The sequence below is a fragment of the Canis aureus genome, chromosome 19 (genome assembly GCF_053574225.1).
Source record: "Canis aureus isolate CA01 chromosome 19, VMU_Caureus_v.1.0, whole genome shotgun sequence".
Classification (NCBI taxonomy): domain Eukaryota; kingdom Metazoa; phylum Chordata; class Mammalia; order Carnivora; family Canidae; genus Canis; species Canis aureus.
Genome location: NC_135629.1, coordinates 44,244,372 through 44,261,041, shown reverse-complemented (window position 1 = coordinate 44,261,041; position 16,670 = coordinate 44,244,372).

The following is a 16,670-nucleotide window of genomic DNA, read 5'->3' as shown; positions in this document are numbered from 1 at the left end:
GGCTGAGTTGAAAATTCTTATTCTGCTCATTCCATCCCGATTCCCCCATAATTGACCTGGAGGCAAAGAGGAGCTCCAGCCTACACAGCCTACAGTCTGCCTTTTGAAAGGAGCTGGAGGGTTGCTAAAGAACTATTGCTGTTTCTCAGAGTGGACGGCTGTGTATCCTACGGAGAAGCCCAGTCTGGACTGTCCCCGGTGCGGATGGCAGCTGGCGTGATGGCACCCTAATTGGAAGAGGATCCTGTGACCTCCAAGCCAATTAAATGTTTCCTCAGGAGCCGGGAAGAGCTGTGTGAGGAAAACACTTGTAATTGCTCTGGGTAGCAGGTGAACGGGTTTCTGCCGCCAGAAGTGGCTCCGGCGATTGTAGGAGGTATCGACCGTGGGTGTTGTCTGGGTCCGGAAAATTGGACTCAGAAGCAAGAAAAGTGACATTAGCAACCTGGCTTTTTCAACAGAAGCTCTAACGAGGCAGAGCGGGGCTGTTGGGGAATAATTACTTCCAACTATCAGGAAAAGTTGCTTGGGCCAGAAATAGGTGCCTTAGACACACAACTTTCAGAGGGACAGAGAATTCAGGGCGGGGCGTGAGGTTTTGGGACCTCTACCCCCGGTCATGCCACTGAACTGCAACCAAAACTGTCTCTTGAGACTGTTTCTTGGGGATAGAGCTTTCTAGATCTTGATTGTGGTTGATGGTCACACGACTATAGGCAACTGTCATTTCTGGCATAAAACTGTAAGCTTCAAAGGGTTAGTTCTGCGACACATAGATTATTCCTGAATTGAAGCACACCCAAAACACCCGCACCCAGTGCCCCTTGAGCCTGCTCTCCTCACCCAGACCTGGGTGGGCCTCTGTGTGCTCTGATGCTAACCTCAGGTCCTGCAGAAGTCTTCAAAGGAGGAGAAACACCAGCACAGGACTTTGAAGACTTGCGGACCTCTGAAACAGTGGTCTACCACTGTGGTTGCTCTCAGAACCCCTTGGGAGCTCTGACACCCCGGTCGCAGGCCCCACCCGGCCTGAGGAAGAATCAGTATGGTTGGGACCCAGCCCAGGACTTTTAAGCCCCTCCCCCTGCCCCAACCTCCACCTCCCGACAGTTTTGTGAACCACAGCTCTAAAGTTATGAGGGGATGGCTCGTATTTTTCCATCCTTCCGTATCACATCTTTGGAGATAGTGTCAGAAGACTACGTTTGAGGTTCTGTGCCCTCCCCTCACCACCCCCACGCCAATCCTGCAGGATTTTCATCTTGCTGCTGTGGTGGGTTGTCAACAGGCTCCTCCCTCCACTGCCCAAGGATCCACTTGAAGCTTTGGCCCGGGGTTCCCACTGCCTCCCTGCACCTGCCACTCCTCCCTTGTCCCTGGGGCTGTAAGAACATACCATGCCCCCAGAGGAAGGAACATGCAGTGGTGGGAAGACCTCTCCAGGGCCCTGGGCCACGGGCACATCAGCCTCCCTGAACCTCATCTCACCAGCAAGATGTGGGAAAGAGAAAGGGGTCCCAAGGGATCCACCTGGGAAACTCAAGCAGTCAAAGCCTAGCTCTCCCTCATCCTGGCACCCTGGAGGGCAGGACCTCACAGCCTCTGGATTGCCAGCGAGTCACTGCCCTGCTCCCGGAGGTCACGGTTTGCCCAATGCGTTACTGCAAAGCCTATTTCTCGTGGGAAAGGGGCTGAGCTATTTTCAGGCGGGCAGGCTGAGTGCACTGCAGGCCTCCTCTGGAACAGCTGCCGGCTCCCGTGGGGAGGCTTCTGAAGTGACCCAGATTTCTAAGCGATCCTGTCCTCACAGAAAGGCTGTCACCATGGCCATGCCCACCTTCCCCCTGAGAGGAGGACCCTGAGCTGCCTTCCCACACATTCTGGCACTTTCCAGTGCAGCCCTGACACCGGGGGCTCGGGCTGTCCCCTGTAGGGGTGAGAATTGGGGAGCTCAGTGGGGAGTGGTGTTGCAGTTTGAAGCTTTTCCAGAATTGATTCGTTGGGATCATTTTTTTTAAAGATTTTATTTCTTTATTCATGAGAGACACACAGAGAGAGGCAGAGACATAGGCAGGGGGAGAAGCAGGCTCCACGCAGGGAGCCGGATACGGGACTCATCCAAAGGCAGACAGACGCTCAACCGCTGAGCCACCCAGGTGCCCCATTTTTTTTTTCATTTTTTTTAAAGTCCCTCCTTAATTGTTGGCAAAGTGGCCAGACTACCAGAAAAAACTATGACATGGACACCGACCCTCAGCCCTTATCAGAGTTCCCCACCTCCTCAGAGCCCTAGGGAGGCTGCCCAGCCCACTGCGGGGCATCAGTCTCCCATTCAGAGGTGGTGAGTACAGGGTGTGCACTGCACATGGCAGAGTGGGGCTGATGGAGGAAGCTCAAAACAACAGAAATTTCTTCTCTCCCAGTTCTTTGGGCTGGACATCCCAAATCAAGTTGTCCCACACTCCCTCTGATGGTCCTGGGGAAAAGTCCTTCCTTGCCTCTGTCTAGCTTCTGGTGGCTGCCAGCCATCCATGGTATTCTTTGGCTTGTACATGGGTCATTGTGATCTCTGTCCCTGTCATCACATGGTCTTCTTCCCTGTGTGTCTTCACATGACTCTCTTAGAAGGACATTAGTCATTGGACTTAGGGTCCACCCTAATCCACTATGACCTCATTTTAATGAATTATATCCACAAAGACCTTATTTCCAAGTAAGATCTGAGTGGACCTGAGTTTTAGGGGGATGCTACTTTAACCAGTACAGTATCCCTGGGGCTCACCTACTCCAGGGCCAGGAACCACCTCCCCTGCCACTCTGCCCTGTGCCCTCACCCCAATACCTATCATGGGGCCACCCTAGTCATGAGATGGCATTGATACAGAGCCTACTTGAACTCAATTGGAGGGGTTTCCTGGCAAAGTCTGGGTGAGGTGAGCTCAGCCTGAATCTGAAGACTTAGGTCAACTTCCAGCAGACCTTGGGGAGGTCACTACTCTTAGAGCATGAAGCCACCTGCAGCGCCACAGCTTACTAGGATTAAGTTCTAAGACTGAGTATATAGGGACACCTGGGTGGCTCAGTGGTTGAGCATCTATGTTTGGCTCAGGGCGTGATCCTAAAGTCCCCCATTTGAGTCCTACATAATGCTTCCTGTATGGAGCCTGCTTCTTTCTCCCTCTGCCTGTCTCTGCCTCTCTCTGTCTCTCTCTCTGTCTCTGTGTATGTGTCTCTCATGAATAAATAAATAAAATCTCTTTAAAAAAATAAGACTGGGTATATAAAGATTAACTGGCCACTTTCTGCAGGAAATTCCTTCTCAGGAAGATAAAGTTACAAATAATTTTATTATTTGCCCCTTGAATTTTCTGAAGATCCATTCGTCTGAAATTGTATTTATTACTCTACTAGCCTTTGCCAGAGTAAATAGCCCCTTCCTCAGAAGCTCAGCTGGGCTTATCAAACACTATTCTTTTTATTTATTTAATTAATTTATTTGAGAGAGAGAGAACAAGAGTGCAGGTAGCAGGGGAGGGGGAGAGTGAGGGGGGGAAAATCTCAAGCACGCTCCCTGCTGAGCACAGAGCCCAACACAGGGCTCAATCTCACCACCCCAAGATCATGACCCGAGCTGAAATCAAAAGTTGGCCGCTCAACGACTGAGTCACCAGGCGCCCCACGACTGTTTACTTTTAAGCTTCATTCAAAACCTTCCTTTCTCTGTTTCCCAATCCTCAACTTCTATACCAAAAACTCAGTTCAATCCCAATCAGCTCCCCAGAAGTGAAGACCTACCTTAAACCAGACCCCCCAAATCCCATAAATATGGTGCTCTTGACCTTGATGCTGTGAGGCAGTGCTTCCCTTGCAGCAAAAAGCAGTGAGTTGAGCTTTGCTGCCTCTGCGGGCTAGCTAGGTGATATTTTGCCAGGAGTTGGCAGTTGGCACCTCTCGAGCATCAATCTCCTGTATTTTAAATTTATATTTTATAAGTATGTAAATGCATGTTTTATACATAAATACACATTTCCCATTATGCATTTGCATACTTATGTTTTATAAAATCTATACAATGAGGTAACAATTCCCTACTTCATCCTCCACATAGACTCGTGGGTCCCCCACTCAGCCCCACTCCGGCACCAAAGAGGAAAACAGAGACTTGCAAAAATTCTCATCAGCAGAGCACACTCCGGGATCGGAAGGAACAGCTGCCCACTTGGGAGGTTTGGAGTCTTTTAAATGCGATATGTCTGTAAGAGAATTCTGTAAATCGTTGGCTGCTGTATAAACCTCAGGGACAATTATTAGCAGTTAGATATTTTCGTTCCTCCACCCTTAAATGGAAGCTTTTGAACCAAATAACAGAACCTACCCAGGCGAAATTAGCCATTTGTTGAGAAATTCTGGGCTCTCGACCAAGAGTTTCTTACCTTTTGTTATTTAGAAGTAGAAAAAAAAAAAAAAACCCACCTTCCCCCAGAGCTCAGGATGGACCAGGGTGTCTAGTGCTGGAGGGGCTGGAGGAGGGACAGTGCTGGGCATCTGCTTGGTCTCCCTCCAGCCCATCTTCAGTGTCTTACCTACCTCTCCACTGGATGGGAGTCACAGGAGAAATTACTGTGCAGTAAGTCAAGAATCTACCACTGAAAGTTTAGTTATCTGAACTGACTTTGGAGAGTTTTCTTTTTTCTTCTTTTTTTTGGGTAAGATTTTATTTATTTATTTGGCAGAAAGAGAGAACGCACACACAGGCGGGGGGAGCAGCAGGCAGAGAGAGAAGCAGCCCCCCATTGAGCGGGGAGCCCGATATGGGGTTTGAGTCCAAGACCATGGGATCATGACCTGAGCTGAAGGCAGATGCTCAGCCAGCTGAGTCCCCCAGGCGCTCCTGGGTAGTTTTCTGATTGGCACTTTATGTAAGATGGAGGAGACTGTGCTGTGTTGGGGTTGTGTGGAATTCCTCTTAGCTTTAGGAGCACATTGTGATGACTTCTCTGAGTGTCCAACAGGATTCTGGGGGTGGGGCTCTTGCAGATCAGGGAGTTGCCAACTGGGCAGCACCTCTGTGGTTTGGCCCAAGGAAAAATCAAAACACAACCCCTGTTTCACTTTCCCCAAGTGATCCTACTATGTCTTTAGACCTCCTTCCAAGTCAGCACCCAGTCCAGATTTGAGCATGGAATTTGGTTGCTGTGTCTGTTTCACTTCTGTTGATACAGAATGTTTTGGTCCCTGATGCTGTTGACTCCTGGAGAAGATGATTGGTCATAGGATGTTCTACCTTCTGGAATTTGTCAAATCGTTTCTTCCTGGTGTCATTTCACTTGTTTCTCTTTCTTTCTTGCCAAGTGGGAGTTAGGGCTCAAGTCTCAGTTAGATTCATTTTTGGCAAGAATACTTCATGGATATTTTTTAAATAATTTTTTCTGATAATAAAACCAATTCACATTCTTTGTAGACAAAAAAGATTTTTTTTAAAGATTTTATTTATTCATGAGAGACACACAGAGAGAGGCAGAGACATAGGCAGAGGGAGAAGCAGCTTCCCTGTGGGTAGTCCGATGTGGGACTCGATCCTGGACCCCAGAATCACACCCTGAGCCAAAGGCAGACGCTCAACCACTGAGCCACTCAGGCGTCCCTAGAAAAAAAACTTTTTAAAGAAATAGATACAGCCCAAAATCCTACCATCCCAAAATAAATATCTTTCGGTACATTTCTTACCAGCCCTTTGTTCTCTGGATGTATATATAAAGAGGGAGCAAGAGAGAAAAGACATAAATATTATACTTAAAAACAAAATTAAGCTCATAGTCTTTCTGTGTGATTGTGTGTGTGTGTGTGTGTGTGTGTGTGTGTGTGTGTGAGAGAGAGAGAGAGAGAGAGAGATTCATTATTTTATACTTTTTCTTGCTGGGCATTCAGGTACTTTCTAATTTGTGTCTGCTATGTATATGATAAACATCCTTGCACACAAATCCTCAGGTGTCCTCTTCCAAAATGGAATTACCAGACCAGTATTATGCACAAGACTTTCGAGACACATTGACAGGATGCCACAGTTGATTAATGTTTATATCAGCCAACCTCGTACGAGCCTGCCCATTTTGCCAAAACTTCACCAAAAGAGAATTGTCTTTAAAAAAATATTTTGATAGATGAAAACACGACGGTATCTAATTTTAGTTTTCATACCTGATTATTTGAGGAAGCCAAGCATACTTCCACATGCTCATTAGCCCACTGGGTTTTTCTCTAGCAGAATTTTTTCCATCATTTCTTGTCTGAAGGGATTTTTATCTATATTAAGAGGAATAATCCTATGTCATGTATGTCGTTCTTATCAAGTTGTAAAATGAAAAGCAATCTCAGAGCTCACTCACAGCTGCTCTCTCTGTGGGATGGAGGCTGGAACCTATGATCTGCTGAGCAGGGCAGGGTCTGCGGCTGAGATAGCGCCTGGCACGGTGCCTGGCACCCAGGAGGCAAAGGTTGGGTGCATGCTGCTTTTGCAGATGTACAACCCCAGGTGATTCCAATAAGCTTCAGAATGGTCCCTCCCGCGACCATAGGGACCCTATACTAAGCCACCAGGATGATTCTCAGTGCTCCTCCTGGCCTTGCTTCCCTACCTCCCACTTCATCCCTGTCTCTCCATCTGCTCCCGGTGAGCCCAGACCTGCTTGGATTTGCCTCTTGATTTTCCCCTGGCTGAACTACAGACTTGTTCCCCAGTTCCCTACGGCCTGATCTGCAAAAGCCCCACCCTTCGGAACAAGGTCAGTCTGAGATGCCTGGCTTAGCAGGTTGAACCCCAGAAGCTGCTGAGGATGGGAGCTGGGATGGGGGCTGAGATCTGAGTTTTCCCTGTTGCCATCACCAGTGACTTGCCTATCTCCTCCAACCAGACTGTGAGTGCCTGGGAGGTGCAGACTTGCCCCATTCGTCTCGGGGTCCCTGGCACCTGGGGCAGTGTCTGGCACATAGAAGGTATGGAACGAACTGCTGACTCTCTTTCTGTAAAAGGCTGCAGCAGACACAAGGGCTCAACAGGAGGGGCAAGAAACCCACACATTGCTGATCTTGTGCCCCCTTGGACAGCAAGGCCCAGCCTTTGATATAACTCAGAGCCAATGGCTGCACTGTGGAAGGAGGCTCGGGGTGTCCCCTGCTTCCCTCAGCTGTTCTAGGATGTTCACCCCTCTGCATCCCAACTCACACTCAGCTCACCTTGTCCAGGATTCACTGACATGCAGCAATTTAGCTTGGAGGCAGAGAGGAAGGGCAAGGTGGTGGTGGGGGGTGTGGATCTGCATGGGTCTGGGGCTGGGAGGGTCCAGAGACAGGAAGTCTGATTTGAAACAGAGCAGCTGCAGGTGGAAGGGGCTGCAAAGGCCACCTTGAACAATTTATGATAGCCTGTTACTGTTCTTCCCCACCCACCTGCATGTTTTAAATCATTTAAGCTCTCTTTACATGAAACGTTTTTTATAAGAAAACAGCTCAGATAGAAACCTGCTGTGGACAAAGAGAAAAAGATGGACCTCGGTCATCCATTCTCTGGTTTTCTCACTCCTGGTCCCAAAGGGCAAGATGCTGTCTCTAGGCCCCCCTCAGGATAGATGCTGCTCCTGGGAGTAGGATTCAGGAACCAACTCTCTCTCTCTCTCTCTCTCTCTCTCTCTCTCACACACACACACACACACTCACACGTGCACCCGCACTCATGCATGCACTTGGCCCCAGGCTAAGAGACCAGCCTTCTACAGCCCTGACACCCTGCCCTCACCTTTGCAAATCCCATCTGTACTGAGCCCTCCACCAAGGATCTTATTTGCTTTTGCTGGCTTTTACCGTCTGGAACCCTGACTGATACTGTTTTGTTTGGAACTTTTCCAAGAGCTGTTCGCCATCTGGGAAAATCATGTCACCAATAGCAATGCCACTGGTGGCATTTGAGTTGCTAATTCAACTCACCTTTCCCAGTCTGCATTTCAGAGCAGACACATGCGTGTCTGTGTCAAGGGTGTTTTCTAGCATAATCGTGCTCAAGCATTTACACATTGAAATGAATGCTGTTTTATTATACACTCCTCTCCTTCTGCTTCTCCTCCTCCTCCTTTTTTTCAAGAAGGCATTGTGATCATTTTTTTTAATCATGTGTATGGGTAGATTATCAAATTCAGGATAGCAAAAAGGATCTCATAAAATAACCTGCTTTAAAGAGAAGTCACTGGGGCTGAAAGGCTGGGAAACCAGTGCTCTAATCCTGTTCCCAGTGATCTGCGCTGTTTCTTCTGAGCCAGAAGCCCGGACTCACACTGCTATGCTGACCACAGCCACAACACGCACATAAAAAACACAGCAGTTGCCATTTGTCATTGTCTTCTGTGAACTCTCCGCTTCACATATGCTTTCTCCTCTAGCTTTGTCCCCACCACTCCCAATTTGCTATTTGATATATGACAATACCTATCCCCACTTCCCTTTGCAGCCCTAGTAAAAAATCAATATGATAATAAAAAGTATTAAATTTGTATAATAATTTTAAAAATTTTCTATAGATATGATATGAACAGCGCCTCTTGGAACGGGACTTGGCTGTGCTAGGTTCTGGGTTATAACGGGTGGGTTTACCATGGAGGAGAAATCACAGGACTCAGGCATCACCGAGAGAGGAGCCGTGCCCTGCAGCAGCCCTTCCCGCCCCATCACCCCACTCCTGATGGTCAGAAGCCATCCTGTCTTCAATTGCTCTGTCTCCCCAAGGCTGTCGCATCACAACTCAATGCTTATTTTTGCACTCCTGTATTATTTACATGTAACAAAGTTCACCCGTTGACAGTGTACAGCTGATGCGTTTGAGCAAGTGTGTACAATTACGTAGGCGCTGCCACAGTCCGGACCAGAATCATCCCTTCGCCCTATGAAACCCCGGTGAGCCCCTGTGCCCTTGCTCCCTTCCCCGCACCAACCTCAAGCAGCCACCCTGTGTTGCTCTGTCACCTTTTTTTTTTTTTTTAATAAAGATTTTATTTATTTATTCATGAGAGACACAGGCAGAGGGAGAAGCAGGCTCCATGCAGGGAGCCTGATGTGGGACTCGATCCCAGGTCCCCAGGATCACATCTTGGGCCGAAGGCAGGTGCTAAACCGCTGGGCCACCAGGGCTACCCTCTGTCACCCTTTCTTTCGTCTTTTCTAGAATTGCACATAAATGCTCTCACATACAGTCTTCTGTGTTTGACTTTTTCCTAGTCGACAGCTGTAGGGGTGCAGGGCTTCCAGAGCCCGCCTGACCCCGCTTCCCTCCCTCTGCCCACCACCCCCCATCAGGCTCTCTCCCTTCTGCCAACATCCTGCGTGCATTTCTTTTGCAGAGCTGACATCCTGCATGTGCCTCACCCCAGTTTGGTTGGCAACCTGCTGCTGGATTGTTCTACAGCCAACTTGTTTACTTGGAGAGCTGCGTTTCCCCAAATCCCCTTCCAGGTGTGGCTCTGAGTTTGATTTGGCTAAAACTGAAGTTCCAAACCCGGGAGGCAGGAGGCAGGAGGCAGAAGCAAAGCCACAGCTCCCAAGGTCATCGCTGGGGGGGGGAGTGGCAGCAGGGCAGGGCCGTGGACCCTCTAGTTTGTCCACCCCCTCCTTGCCCAGGATCCCTGCCAGGGGCTTCACCGTGACCTTCCAGATCTGTAGCCACTGCCCCTCGGTTAGCACTGAGGATGGCAAATCCCCTCTTTGAACATCATGTTTTCCTCATCCCAGGGGCACCCTGTTTTGGGGGTGCTGTTCTTTTCCGAGGGGGAGGGTTATGGTGCAATCGGGCAGTCATGGTTCCAAGTGGTGAGCTTTCTCCTGTCTGCCTCACATGATTAACATGGCTCATCCTGTTTTGAGCTTGGGTGCTGGGTTGGGACAAACAGGGATTTAAGGATCATCAAGGGCAGCAGGAGCCCCCAGGGATGGTTATAGAGCTAATCGAAGTGTGTTATACATTTCAAAACGACAAAAATCAGGGCAGACTGGAGGATTGAGACAACTCCCAGGGAGAAATATCAGGCTGCTTATCCTGTCTTTCTTGATAGCTTCCCTTTTTTCTTAGGGGATGAGGGTTGTTATGGTGATGGACTGAATAGTGAAGGGTTGGGGTTTTATGTGATTATTTATAGGCAAGGGCACGACTTATAGGAACCACTGTAAAAGTCGTCTTCCTTCCTTCCCTTTATTAACCCTGTGGACACGACCACCGAGGAGGATGTGGCTTTCTACCATTTCCAGAGCCAACTCAGTTTTTATTTTCTTGGCTTGGCTCAAACCCGCAGGGAGTCCATAGCTACTAAAGAGAGGAGGGAACAGCCAGGGCAGGTGACCCAGTGGCTGGGAACGGATATGTTTTATTGGTCATTTCTCCATCTGCTGATTTGGGCTCTAGAATTTGTACATCTTGGAACGAAGCACATGGCTGCGCTTCAAAACCAGTCACAACTCATTGGTGGGTACAAACTGCTTCCACTAGCAAAAAAGACACAGAGCCAGGCAGGAAAAAAAATCACTGGTCAGACTTGGGTAAGCTGTCCCTAAGGCCGTGGCTGGATGGTAGGAACCCTTGTCTCATACTCCAGGCCACACTGCATTTATTCACATGCTGGAGAGCCCGAGGGAACCCCTCTTCGAAGCTATCACACTTCTGTCTCCACCTGAAATCTCTGGGCCACCCAGACCTTCTCTCACCTTTGGCTTCCTTGGCTCAGGGACGCAGTCACATTTCTACGAGCTCCGGGAAGCTTCGGGCTTGCTTCACACACACTGCTCTTGACTGCTGGCATTATCCTCAAAGACGGAGGCTGTAATTATACCAATCACTCTGCCGGATAGACCTGGAGTATCCCCATGATTAATGGAAAAGATTCACTCAAAACACAAGATGTCTCATTTTCTAGTTGGGTGTACAAGTAAAATACTGGGGAAATGTAGCCTCCACTACTCCAGCAGAAATGTCTCAGCAGGTTCCTTTGATTCCTGGGCAATTGGAAACAGCAGGGGTGTTTCCTTAGAATCCAAAATCGAATGCAGGATTGGGGTGGGGGGAGGCAGTAGAGGTCCCAAGTGGCTTTTAAGCAAATATTTTTTAGAATATCTAATTTCAAGAGTGAGTTCATGTGCAATTCATTATAGAAAAGTTGAAAGTTACAGAAAAGCATGTAAAAGAAACAAAAAGTCATCCATAATCACATTGGCCACAGGTAATCCTCCTTGGCATGTTTGGTATCCACTTCCATCTTTTTTTGGTGCATGCACATAATAATAACTCACATGAATTATTCTGTTTTTTAAACTTTCCCCCCCTTAGCTTACCCAGATTATTAATATTTCCCAGTCAACACATATGGAACATTAGCTCCATACCAGGACCCATCTGCTGTACTATAGTGGCATGATCTCATTTGATTCTCTCAAGTCCTAGAAGAAAGATAGTTCCATCTCTTCCATTTTACAGACCTCTGGCTTCCCCTGTGAGCTCCCCCACCAGTGAGTGTCCAACTTCAAGAAGTGCCTGGTCTTTCTGGTCACCCTGTGCGGGCCTGGCACAAGGTGAGCCGTGCAAACCTCTCCTAAGCACCTGTTATGTGCAAGATGTTGTGACTACAAAGTTAAGAAACATGGGGTCCCGGCCTCAAGAACCTCAAAATGTAGTAAGGAGACAGACACCACTTCCTGGAAGTGTGGCAGAGCCAGGGGCTTCATGAGAAGACCCCCAGGGGGCCTCCTGCAGGCTACAGTGAGAGCAGGGATCTGCTGCTGGGGTGACTCTGAGAGCAGGTCAGCAGACCAGCTTTATCACCTGAAAGGAGGGCTTGCTCTAAAAGGCTGTGGATCCTCATCAGGTCGACCTGGCCAGGGGCCAGGCGGTAGTAGTGCTGGGAGTCAGTGGTGGAAGAGCCCTGGCTGCGTGTGGAGGTGGTGTACATTTGTTGCCATGGTGCCCAAGAGCAGGAGGGGAGCAGTGAGAGAGGAGCCTCTGGGCCACCTGCCCCCCAGCAGGGAGACATTCATGGTCAGGGGTATATGCCCAGGCAGGAAGCAGAGCCCCAGGAGGACAAGAGGACATGCCTGCCCACAGCCGGGAAGGCTGAACTTTAGTGACAGGGATGCTGTCAATGCCAGGATGCCAATGCCACACTGCCAGCCTTGGCCAGGGCGGCCACTTGTCCTTAGAGCTCACAACTGCCACTCCTGCATTCCCGCTCCTTCATCTGTCCTACCAAGCTGATGAGAGCAAAGGGGAGATGTTGAAACATTTTGAATGGCCAAAAGCAGCCGGCCAAGGTATAAGGTCTGGAGGGGTGCTTTTGCCTGCAAAAAAAAGTAGATTATTCTCATTAATGCACATCTCTGGAAAATTGAGCCTGTCCCCTCTGGTGACTGGGCTGTGCCCTTCTGTTGTTAGAGAAGGTGTCAGTGTCCAGGAAGCACACACTGGTGATATTTTCCTGCTCACAATAGCTATGACCACGGCCCCCAGGCATTTCCTCTGGGCAGGTGCTCGGCCCAGAGTTCCCAGTGTGCTCTCCCATTGAATCCACACAGCATGAGGCTGGTTCAAGGACTGCTCTTGTACAGATGAGGACATGACCCCTGGAGAAGCCGGGGCCATGCCCAGGGCCACACCGCCACCAAAAGGCAGAGTCCAGATATATTTTTTTTATTATTATTTTTTAACATTTTATTTATTCATTCATGAGAGACAGAGAGAAAGAAGCAGAGACACAGGCAGAGGGAGAAGCAGGCTCCACGCAGGGAGCCCAATGCGGGACTCGATCCCGGGTCTCCAGGATCACGCCCCAGGCTGAAGGCAGGTGCTAAACCACTGATCCACCCAGGGATCCCCCAGAGTCCAGTTTTATGTCCAAAGTCACATAATCACACATCACCGGGTGGGCTGCGTTATGACTGTGTCCCTTTGGGACCCTTGGAGCTCCCTTTGGCCTGGAAACCATACATTTAAATATTCTGGCTCATTTGCAATCATTGTGTTCAGGCAAAGCGTGCCTGGGCTGGGGGAGCAGCCACCGGAGAGGTTGTCTGGATCCCTGCGGAGCCTGGGTCCCCACTCCAGCCCCATAGGGGCTCCAGCGAGGGGGTTCCTGAGGCGGGGGCTTTGCTGCCGACCCCAGCCTCTGCAGCCGTTAGAGCAGCGCTGCACCCTGTGCCAGATGGAGGCAGGGAGGCTCAGGACACCGAGGTGAGGGTGAAGGGAGAACCCCTGAGTCAGCACTGACGCTCCTTCTCCATCTTGACCAGCTCACCCCATCCACCTGCTGTTCAGATGGGGGTCATCGACAGCCCACCCAGTCCCATAGTCTCACCTCCTGCGCTCGCTTCTGACATCCTTCCTACCAGGACACATCACCCCCATGTCTGAAACTCAACCCGTATTCCTCCCTCCCGCCCAAAAATCCCTCAGTGCTCCCTCCTCTCAACTCCTGGCGCACCTGTCTCAGCTGTGAATGCTGGGGGGGGGGGGTCCAGAAGCTCCCCCCGTCCTGCTCTGCTCTCTGCCCCCCTCCTGTGCCTGCTTGCCCTTTCATCGGGGCTCCAGGTCCTTTCTGGAATGAACTGTTGTGCCAAAAGTACCATATTGTCGCAGGACGCAGGGAATGATAGAGACATAACAGTTTTAGAATGATGTTTGTAGAATAATATTAGCATTAAGCCTATCTCAGTCCTAGCTTCTTTTGTTGCTTATAAGACTATGCATAGTTTTATTTTTATTTCATTTTAATTATTTATTTGACAGAGAGAGAGAGAGTGCGCATGCACACACATAAGCAGGGGGAGCTGCAGCTGGAGAGGGAGAAGCAGGCTCCTTGCTGAGCAAGGAGCCTGATGTGGGGCTCGATCCCAGGACCCTGGGATCATGACCTGGGCTGAAGGCAGATGCTTAACCAACTGAGCCACCCAGGCGCCCCTACTCATAGTTTTATATACCCACTGAACACCTAAAGTTTCCTGTGGTCCTCACCATTGCTGTCTCCACTTTCATTATGAGCTCCCACTCCTGCCACAAGGGCTTATGCATAGGACATGCTGTCTTGTAGGGATCTGAACACAGGGTCCACCCCAGGTCCCCAGGAGTGGAGGTGCGGTGGTTGCAAGGGAAGATCCTCGCTGAAAAGGTGATCTTTAAGCAGAGGGCTGAAGGAGTGGATGGAACCTGTGGTGGGGCTCCACGCAGAGGCATTGGCAAGAGCAGAGTTCCGGAGCAGGGCTTGCTGGGTGAGGCAGGTACGCTGTGGGGGGCAGATGAGTGGCCTATGGAGGTGGTCAGGGAGAGTCAGAGCAGGGGCCAAGCGGGGGGACTGGTCACTGAGGCCTTGTGGAAGGCTTTAAAGGGCTTTGGGTTTTGTGCAGATGGGTTGGGGAGCCTTTGAAGGATTTGACTTTATTTTTACTTATGTTTGAAAGCATTACTCTGGCTGTGAGTAGAGAACAGACCTGGGGGCGGGGCAAAAGCAGATCCATGTCAGAAGTGAGGGCATCAGAGGCAGGGCAGGGGAGCTGTGGTCAGAGTCTGTCTCTCCAGCCCCCACCCTGCCCTGCAAATGTCCTTCACCATCAACAAGATGACCAGGGAGTCAGCATCGACCACTCTGTTGGCTCCCTCTGGCACTAGGACCACAGAGTAGACTCTATTCATTATCACCCAGAGCTCCCAATCCAGTACCTTCTCAGGGTGGGCACAGCATGATTTGTCCTTGATACACATAAGCCCCACTGGCCTCAGAACAACTGAGAAACCCATATCCTTTGAGGGAACCCGGGGAGGAATGGGATAAACATGATACCTGATGAGGTGCTCCTATGCTGTAAAAAGGCTGAAAACACATTGTCACCCAGTTCATCAGCCAGTCTCCTGGCTGGAACAGACTCTAGCCCTGTTTCAAGAGACTTCAGTGATGGGGCCATTACAGAGACCACACAGGTTAAGGAAACACAGAGACCAAATGCAATGGGGGGTGGGGAGGGTGGGAGAGGTGGGGGAGGTGCTACCCTTGGACCTGAGGGGCGAGGAGAAAAAGGTGTTCACAGAGCACTGAGAGAGCTGGAGCCATGAAGGAAGGGCCACCTGATAGAAGCTGTGGTCGTGGGGCCATGGTCAGGGCCAGAGAAAGGCCCACAGAGAAGACCCCCTCTGGCTCTCCACCCCCATGCAGATCTCTGCTGGTGCCTTGCATTGGCCAGCCCAAGCAGAATCTGGAAGGCGACGATGCAGTCCTCAGGACCTGCCTCGTGGTATCTTGGGTAGGGCAGAGAGGACACAAGGGAAGAGACAAAGAGAGAATAATCAGCACCCCCGGAGATGTCCTAACCCTGGGGTAAATGGGTTCTTAAAAACCACTGATTGTTCATTACTGCTTCCCATAGACCTCGGCTGAAGTTGCAGCTGGAGAAAATCAAGTTCTCTGGAAAGAACATCCTGGTAGGAATAGTGATTAGGTACTAAAAACCAGAGACTGAAATCCTGGCTCTTGAGGGCTTTCCAAAACAGACGGAAACAATCGCTGGCTTCAAATGTCAGAGATCTTCCAGAAGGCAGACGGATCCATGCAAGACCCTTGCAGTCATTCCTAGCTCTGGTATCAACATATAGGACTGTGTTTTCCAAAACGGCCTATGCAACTTTATATAATGGAAACAGAAATCATTTCCAGGCAAACTACATACTAGCATATAAACTCAGGCTACAATTATGTAACCCTTTTCAGGGCAGACACATCATGGTAATTGGAATGGCACAGATGGCTCTTTAAGCCCTCATAAATTCCATATAATTAGAATACTTTGGAACCTAAAGGAATTCATTATAAACTACAACTAAATACACTGCGTTCTTAATGCAAAATATTTTTTAAAAATTAATACTTTTTAAATTTCTCTTTTCCCTCCAACAAAAATCTAGGTTTCCACAGGAGAGCAGCTGGCCTTTTGAATTGAGCAGAATTTGCAAGTGATTATAAAGTCAAAGATCAATGCTTATCAAAAATCAAATCAGCTTGGGGATCTATTTATTTTCCTGAGCTGTGGAGGCAGCTCTTCTGATACTGTGCACTCACCCTGTGTCTGCATTTTGGAGATATTCTGCATCTGAAAAGTACCCTCCAATCAATTCTCCTTGCCTCCCAACACCCAGGCAAGGTTGGTGGCATATTTCTACCATCCTCCCTTCCTGCCCCTTGGGACAAAGGCTGGGCTACGAACCTCTGGATTCACTACATCTATCCAGACGCTGGAGCCTAGACCTGCAGTGGGGCCTGAAGGCTTTGCTAGGATGTGCCATCTTTACCCTGTCTCCTCTCCTGGGTCTCTACGGCTACCTCCTGGTGTCTTTTTGCCCGTTTTTTCCCCTTTATCCTTTGGCAGGGACTTTTAAAGAGAGAGTTTCAAATAAGTGTTTGCATTCCCACTGGTCTAAGGAGGGAGGGATGAGGCACCTGGGTAGCTCAGTAGTTGAGCATCTACCTTGGCTCAGGTTATGATTCTGGGGTCCTGGGATCGAGTCCCCCCATAGGGAGCCTACTTCTTGCTTCTATCTCTGTGTTGCTCACAAATGAATAAGTTTTTTTTTTTTTAAAGGAAAGGGGACAAAGATATAGATGCAATGA